This window comes from Carassius auratus, chromosome 44 (genome assembly GCF_003368295.1).
Source record: "Carassius auratus strain Wakin chromosome 44, ASM336829v1, whole genome shotgun sequence".
Classification (NCBI taxonomy): domain Eukaryota; kingdom Metazoa; phylum Chordata; class Actinopteri; order Cypriniformes; family Cyprinidae; genus Carassius; species Carassius auratus.
This window is the reverse complement of record NC_039286.1, coordinates 10,800,497-10,809,227: the sequence shown is the minus strand read 5'-3', so window position 1 is coordinate 10,809,227 and position 8,731 is coordinate 10,800,497. Positions and strand designations below refer to the sequence as shown.

The 8,731-nt window shown below is 36.4% G+C and overlaps 1 long non-coding RNA gene across 1 annotated transcript in view; it reads left to right on the top strand.

The window, feature by feature from the left end:
• LOC113062459 (uncharacterized) overlaps positions 1 to 535 on the top strand; it is a 951-nt gene extending 416 nt beyond the window's left edge. The window contains exons 2-3 of the long non-coding RNA XR_003278536.1: positions 1 to 160; positions 377 to 535. The exon at positions 1 to 160 is cut by the window's left edge and continues 107 nt beyond it. This is a non-coding gene — a long non-coding RNA (uncharacterized LOC113062459). The remainder of the gene's footprint in view (positions 161 to 376) is intronic.
• The last annotated feature ends 8,196 nt before the right edge of the window (positions 536 to 8,731 follow it).

Sequence of the window (8,731 nt, the reverse complement as noted above, 5' to 3'; positions counted from 1 at the left end):
CATTGCATCATCTAGATCAACAAGCCTGTAAGAGCGAGGAGTTGTGAATCACAGGTGTTTTATATAAGAGATGAGGACATGACTGCTATGGAATGCCACCGCTGACATATTTAGAAATAAAGAAATATCATCAAATAAAAATGGTTAGCCTGAATGCAATGTAAGTTGCTTTGGATAAAAGCGTCAGCTAAATGCATAAATTTAATTTAATTTAATAAATGAGTAAATATACAAAGTAAATAAAAGTACAAAATATTTATAATTTTATTTGTATGTATTTTTTCTACATTTCTTTCTTTTATTTTCACATTTATGTATTTATTTATTTCCACATTTTTTAAAATCATTTATTTATTGTACATTTCTTTGTCCGTAGGGTAATGAGGTCATAAATACCTAGACGCCTCATCGGCCGCTTTGAGCCGTTGCCGCGACACGTCATCGCGTCCGCCATGTTAGTGAGGGCAAGACTGCCTTAAAACTGCGGAGCTGCGGTTTTTACTGATTAAAAACACGATAACGTTCACACTTATCAACCGATTTCAGAGGTTTGTGATCTACGTGCAGTTTAAAAAAAAAACTTTGCCTCCAGTTATTTAGTTAGGTTTGGAAAATTATTAATTGAAAGCTCACATTTGTGTCACTTTTTTCGGTTTACAAATCTGTTAATTTAGTATAACTGTGACATATTCATGTAATGTAATTTGAACGTACATTACATGATATGTAGTTGTTTTTCTCATTGCTTTCTCTGTGTTCAATCCCAACATTTTTCTTTCTTTTTTTTTTCTCTCTTTCTTGTGTCTCAGGTCAGAACACAATACTGGGATAAAATCTAAATAATACATCTTTAAACACTAATAATTTACTATCGTTGAGAAAATGTAATAAAACAAGTAAATACAAATCAAAAATTGACACACTTGTAGTCTGCTTTTCATTTTGCTAGCACTATAGCCTACAGATGAACTCCACAACAAATAATAACATGTAACTGATGAGGATGGATCCAGTGAAGATGAACATATCACTGATACAGTGCACAGTAGAATATAGAAAAAGTGACATGTTATATTAAAAAGTATATGTAGTACAACTTAAAGTAAAGTAAATAATATGAAAAGCGAGTACAACGGTACAATAACATACCGGTATGTGATATAATAGATTCATAATAGCATAACATTTTTATGTATAATATGAATAATACCATAATAAAAAACTGAACAACAATAGGTTAATAATAGCAAGAAGAATATGCAATATCAAGGGTGAAAAAATGAAGAATAAATTAATAGTAAATTAAAGAGTAAAATAAAACAATTTGAAATGTAATTTTAAAATACTATTTGTGTAATAATTATTAATCAAATTAAGACACAACTAATGACACAACACAAAAAAAATGGTGGACATGAGTTCCAAACTGTGTCTAATTAATGAGCTCCTTAAGTAGAATATATACAGTATTGTTCAAAATAATAGCAGTACAATGTGACTAACCAGAATAATCAAGGTTTTTAGTATATTTTTTATTGCTACGTGGCAAACAAGTTACCAGTAGGTTCAGTAGATTGTCAGAAAACAAACAAGACCCAGCATTCATGATATGCACGCTCTTAAGGCTGTGCAATTGGGCAATTAGTTGAAAGGGGTGTGTTCAAAAAAATAGCAGTGTCTACCTTTGACTGTACAAACTCAAAACTATTTTGTACAAACATTTTTTTTTTCTGGGATTTAGCAATCCTGTGAATCACTAAACTAATATTTAGTTGTATGACCACAGTTTTTTAAAACTGCTTGACATCTGTGTGGCATGGAGTCAACCAACTTGTGGCACCTCTCAGCTGTTATTCCACTCCATGATTCTTTAACAACATTCCACAATTCATTCACATTTCTTGGTTTTGCTTCAGAAACAGCATTTTTGATATCACCCCACAAGTTCTCAATTGGATTAAGGTCTGGAGATTGGGCTGGCCACTCCATAACATTAATTTTGTTGGTTTGGAACCAAGACTTTGCCCGTTTACTAGTGTGTTTTGGGTCATTGTCTTGTTGAAACAACCATTTCAAGGGCATGTCCTCTTCAGCATAGGGCAACATGACCTCTTCAAGTATTTTAACATATGCAAACTGATCCATGATCCCTGGTATGCGATAAATAGGCCCAACACCATAGTAGGAGAAACATGCCCATATCATGATGCTTGCACCTCCATGCTTCACTGTCTTCACTGTGTACTGTGGCTTGAATTCAGAGTTTGGGGGTCGTCTCACAAACTGCCTGTGGCCCTTGGACCCAAAAAGAACAATTTTACTCTCATCAGTCCACAAAATGTTCCTCCATTTCTCTTTAGGCCAGTTGATGTGTTCTTTGGCAAATTGTAACCTCTTCTGCACATGCCTTTTTTTTAACAGAGGGACTTTGCGGGGGATTCTTGAAAATAGATTAGCTTCACACAGACGTCTTCTAACTGTCACAGTACTTACAGGTAACTCCAGACTGTCTTTGATCATCCTGGAGGTGATCATTGGCTGAGCCTTTGCCATTCTGGTTATTCTTCTATCCATTTTGATGGTTGTCTTCCGTTTTCTTCCACGTCTCTCTGGTTTTGCTCTCCATTTTAAGGCATTGGAGATCATTTTAGCTGAACAGCCTATCATTTTTTGCACCTCTTTATAGGTTTTCCCCTCTCTAATCAACTTTTTAATCAAAGTACGCTGTTCTTCTGAACAATGTCTTGAACGACCCATTTTCCTCAGCTTTCAAATGCATGTTCAACAAGTGTTGGCTTCATCCTTAAATAGGGGCCACCTGATTCACACCTGTTTCTTCACAAAATTGATGACCTCAGTGATTGAATGCCACACTGCTATTTTTTTGAACACACCCCTTTCAACTAATTCAACTAATTGCCCAATTGCACAGCCTTAAGAGCGTGCATATCATGAATGCTGGGTCTCATTTGTTTTCTGACAATCTACTGAACCTACTGGTAACTTGTTTGCCACGTAGCAATAAAAAAATATACGAAAAACCTTGATTATTCTGGTTAGTCACATTGTACTGCTATTATTTTGAACAATACTGTACATGTACACACACACACACACGCGCGCACACACACACACACACACACACACACACACACACACATATATATATATATATATATATATATATATATATATATATATATATATATAATAGAAAATCATCAGAATCAATCTCAGCTCAAGAAACACATTTTATTTAAGTTTTCAGATCTGTCTTTTTCTGGGAATAGAGTGGTTTAGTTGTGAAGACAACACCTGACTTATAAAGATTAATTCCCCGTCGCTTCCCTCAAGATTTTCTATTTTATTAAATTAATTAGTCAAATAATGTAAAAAACTTGACGATGCTCGACATTTTGATCTATAACGCACATTACACACACTCATGCAGACACACACATTTTGAAACAGTGGTTTATTTTTCCATGTATGTTTACCGAATTAGTAACACATTACTGTAATGCAGTTACTTTTAACAGTAACTAATACTGTAACTGTAATACTTTTAAATAAATTAACTCCATTACCGTTACCAAATGGTGCATTGTCCGTTACTTTTTTTTTTTATTAATTAATTTTGACTGAAGTGCAGCCTAACCTGTTTGCAGCAGCGACGCATTGTAGGATTGGTGGAAGCCGACCACTGTAAACACGAAGACGCACTGTGGGCGTGTCTCCGTTTATTCAAGTGTGTGCGGCAGTCAGGGGCGTAGCAAACTTTTCAAAAGTGTGGGGGATGGATGTGGTTTGTTATGTATGGATGGATGTGGTGGTGTTATGTACAGTACAGACCAAATTTTGGACACACCTTCTCATTCAAAGAGTTTTCTTTATTTTCATGACTATGAAAATTGTAGAGTCACACTGAAGGCATCAAGGGCTATTTGAGCAAGAAGGAGAGTGATGGGGTGCTGCGCCAGATGACCTGGCCTCCACAGTCACCGGACCTGAACCCAATCGAGATGGTTTAGGGGTGAGCTGGACCGCAGACAGAAGGCAAAAGGGCCAACAAGTGCTAAAAAAACAGTTTATAAAGACCTTGATGTTGTTTGGACACCGTGTGTGTGTGTGTGTGTGTGTGTGTGTGTGTGTGTGTGTGTGTGTGTCCACCTGGATGTTCCCTAACCGCTATGAACTCTCGAAATGACTCAACCCAGCCGGCACATGACCGACCTTCAACGTTGAAATATGGTTGAAATAAGGTCAGTTGTGGTTTCAACGTTGAAACAACGTTGATTCAACGTTTAAAGCTGAATGGTTGAAAAACATCCAGCACATGACCAACTTTCAATGTTGAAATATGGTTGAAATAAGGTCAGTTGTGGTTTCAACGTTGAAACAACGTTGATTCAACGTTTAAAGATGAACTGTTGAAAAACTTCCAGCACATGACCAACTTTCAACATTGAAATATGGTTGAAATAAGGTCAGTTGTTTTAATGAAACAACGTTAAAAATGTTTAATGCTAAATGGTAGAAAAAGGTTAACAAGCTTTTAAATTATTTATATTAAATTATTTAAATTAATTATTATTTTAATAGCATTTAAAAATATTTTAGTCATGATACCTATTCTAAAATCTAAAGGTATATGTTAAATATTATCATCATTAACAACAATAAAACTATACATTTCGCTGCTTTATCACACTGAAACAACTCCCATTGGTAGTTTTATTTTATTACTTCTATCATGATTGGTTAATCTGGCTGTCATTCAGGAAACTGGACAATGAATCGGTTCGCGCTTTTCTACATTTAAAAATATGACCGTTATTGTCGTCTTTCTGTGAGTGAGGCGGCTAACTGTGAGCTGCTGCTCGTTATAACTGACTGCTCGGTCGGTCCCGAATTATTTCATATTTGCCTGTACATTTTTTATTTATTTTGAGCGAATTTGAGTCGTGACATGTCAATGGATAACAAAAACTGTGAACACAAGAAAGGTCAGGTGTTCTGCGAGGTCCTGAAAACATCCTGTCAAAATGAGGTAAGAAAATCGCTAACTTTATCTTTATTATCTTTTGAAAATAGTAAAGTATTACCAGAGTTTACAAATGGGTAGTTAAAAGGACATGCAACCTGCAGATAAATAAATACCCGTGTGTCTATTTTTGCATTGCTTTATCACAGCTGATCAAGTTAGATGCTCACCTAATGTGTTACTGGTAAGTTATGTGTTAATGTCTGTCTTTTAGAGATTTTCCCATATTTTCCTGATATGAATCCCATGCATTAGGTGTGTTATATATGTTTGTATTCTTATAATAGTTTCAAAGTGTTTTCTGCAACATATAAGTGCAAATGTCGGTATTTAAATAATATAATTCTAATGAATTAATGAAAATGAAAAAAAAAAAAAAAAAAAAAGGATTGTTTAAAGCCATGGTTCTCAAAGTGTCAGGCCCCCTCTAGTTGTTATGCAGGTGAATCACTAAATTAAACTAATTAATGTTAATACATTTTAACTTAATCTTTGAGTAAGTTTTTTTTTTTGCACATTTAAGTATGTTACAGTTAAAGTACAGTACAGTTTTGTAACTTTTGTTACATAATTACATTTAAAATTAAATTTTAATTTAAACTTTTTTTTTTCATTTACCTGTGTATGTAAGCACAGTTGTAGTGTTAATGTTCTAACTGTATTTACCATGTTAAAGTGTCTGACAATTAATTTTCTTATTAGAATAAAACTGCCTCATTTTTTTAACTGTAGAGCTGTAGCTGAATAGTTTGGTCTACTACGCTGCTGAAATGTAATGTTGGTCATTATGGTGCAACTTAATATTTAATAACAAATATTTTCTGAAGTGGTACTTATAAAAAGTTTGAGAATCAATGGTTTAAAGAAATGGTATAATATGAAATCCTGCTTTTTAAGAACTTTTCAGTAAACCATTTCTTCTTTCCCCTTGTAGAGTCATCAAGGATCCAGCTTGTTCTTGAAACATTGGTAAGAAATTGTTCATCTGCTTCATTGCACTGTCACTTCTGCTAGAGATGCTTTGAACTTTTGTGATAGGTTTTGATTGTGCTTAGTTTAATAAAAATGTACTGAATTTGATTTGACTTGTTTTACTACACTGTATTGCTAGTGTTCTGATTAAAACAGATTAACTGGGGGCTCTGAAAACACTGCTTGTGAATAATTTGTTAATATTATAAATTTTATCTGAATACATTAAATAAGTGTTTAATGAATAGTGTTGTCCACTTTGTTTCCAACCTCACTGTTACTGAACTGTAAAGTGAAAATATTGTGTGATTTATTTTGCATTCAGTTTTCAGTTAAATATATTTCACAATATCAAAGTTATTGTCAAACATTGTGAACATACCTAAACTCACTGGTTAAATCTTATGTGTCCTCCAGAAGTTTGCACTCTGCAAGTGAACGACTCCTTGTGGTGCCATCCCAAAGAGGTTCATAATCACTCTCAAGGACCTTTTCCTGGACTGTGTCCAGCTGCTGGAATCACCTCCCAATCTCAATCCGAACTGCTGAGTCTTTACTCATTTTCAAGAAACATTTTAAGACTCATCTTTTTCACCGGAACTTAACCAACTAATGCTAGCACTTTTCCTTCTTTTCTTGTAACCTGGCTATGCGTTCTGTACTAGACTAACTGAGACTTGTCATGGCACTTGTATCCTGTTGTTGTTCGCTTGTACACCTGACTGCTTCTGTTCTTCTCATTTGTAAGTCGCTTTGGATAAAAGCGTCTGTTAAATGATTAAATGTAAATGTTTATACAGGACGGTACAGAAAGTGCACAAGTGGGAGAGAGTGGAGGGGACGGCGTCAGAAAGGACCTAGCGCTGGGACACTTTCAAGGATCACCCGAAGCACAACCACACTGTATACACTAAGGCTGCTGGTTCTAACATTTTAGAGTGCCCTGCGGTAGAAATCTCATCTGCATTCCCCACGGTAAAGAAGACACAGTCCGGGGGGGTTCCCATTAGAAATCAACTGGTGGAAGGTTCCCTTCTCGAACTGTTCAACACATTTTCACTGCACAAATGTACACAACTCTTGTAATGAGACACATTACTAAAACATGTTTTTGACAGAAACTGTAGGTTTCCACCAAAATAAAAGATCCACTGGTTTCAGTCATAAAGGTACAAGGGTTTGTCTTGTAAGTGCTGAAAAAAATATGCATTCATGTGCCAAATTATTTCACAAAAACCTTTAAATATTATTGTATTTGGATTGTTCTACTACCTGTTTTTCGCATTACCTCCATGCATACTCTGCATAATAAAGTGTGGGATTATTTTCATCTGTTTTATACAGTATGTTTCCAAAATTTAACTGCTGTTTGACAATTTTGAGCATGTGGTAGTTTATTGAAGTTGTTTGTAAAGCCATTGCTGCCAGTCATTAGATTTTTAGCCTTGCATGTACATTGTTGATCTAAATGCCAACTAGGATCTAGGTGTATTTACCCACGGTGCAAGGTACGACGGGGAAACAACGTCGTGTTATCAACGCTGATTAACTTTTCAAAATCAACACGTCATTCAGCTTTCATCCCAGGGCTGCAGCACGACCCTAATTCACCCATCATGCAGGTAAGATGGTGAAACAGCGTCGCGATTTCAACGGTGAATTCACGTCGTGATTTCAACGTTGATCCAATTTGCAAAATCGCAAGGTTATTCAACGTTGATTCAACGTCGGGATTTCAACAGTGAATCAGCGTTGTGATTTCAACCATACATCAACGTCACGATTTCAACGGTGAATCAACGTCGTGATTTCAACGTTGATCCAATTTGCAAAATCGAAAGGTTTTTCAACGTTGATTCAACCATGGTACCTGACGTTGTTTCAACGTTGAATCAACGTTGAAATGACGGCTGGGAAATGATTCGCGCTCCCGCTACGAACTCTCGAAATGACTCAAATGATTCGCGAACCCGCTACGAACTCTCGAAATGACTCAAATGATTCGCGAACCCGCTACGAACTCTCGAAATGACTCAAATGATTCGAGCTCCCGCTACGAACTCTCGAAATGACTCAAATGATTCGCGATCCCGCTACGAACTCTCGAAATGACTCAAATGATTCGAGCTCCCGCTACGAACTCTCGAAATGACTCAAATGATTCGCGATCCCGCTACGAACTCTCGAAATGACTCAAATGATTCGAGCTCCCGCTACGAACTCTCGAAATGACTCAAATGATTCGCGATCCCGCTACGAACTCTCGAAATGACTCAAATGATTCGCGAACCCGCTACGAACTCTCGAAATGACTCAAATGATTCGAGCTCCCGCTACGAACTCTCGAAATGACTCAAATGATTCGCGATCCCGCTACGAACTCTCGAAATGACTCAAATGATTCGCGATCCCGCTACGAACTCTCGAACTGACTCAAATGATTCGCGATCCCGCTACGAACTCTCGAAATGACTCAAATGATTCGCGATCCCGCTTTGAACTCCCGAACTGACTCAAATGATTTGCGAACCCGCTACGAACTCCCAAAGTATGGTTTAGTTTAGCAATTTCACACCAGCAGCACTGTTTCACAGCTGAGAAACACACAGCGGTGATTCATTACTGAATGAATCTACAGCTTTGAACGAATCAGTCAGTGATTCAGTGACTCCTTCATTACGGAATAATTTCTGAGTGATTTAATGACTCACTCGC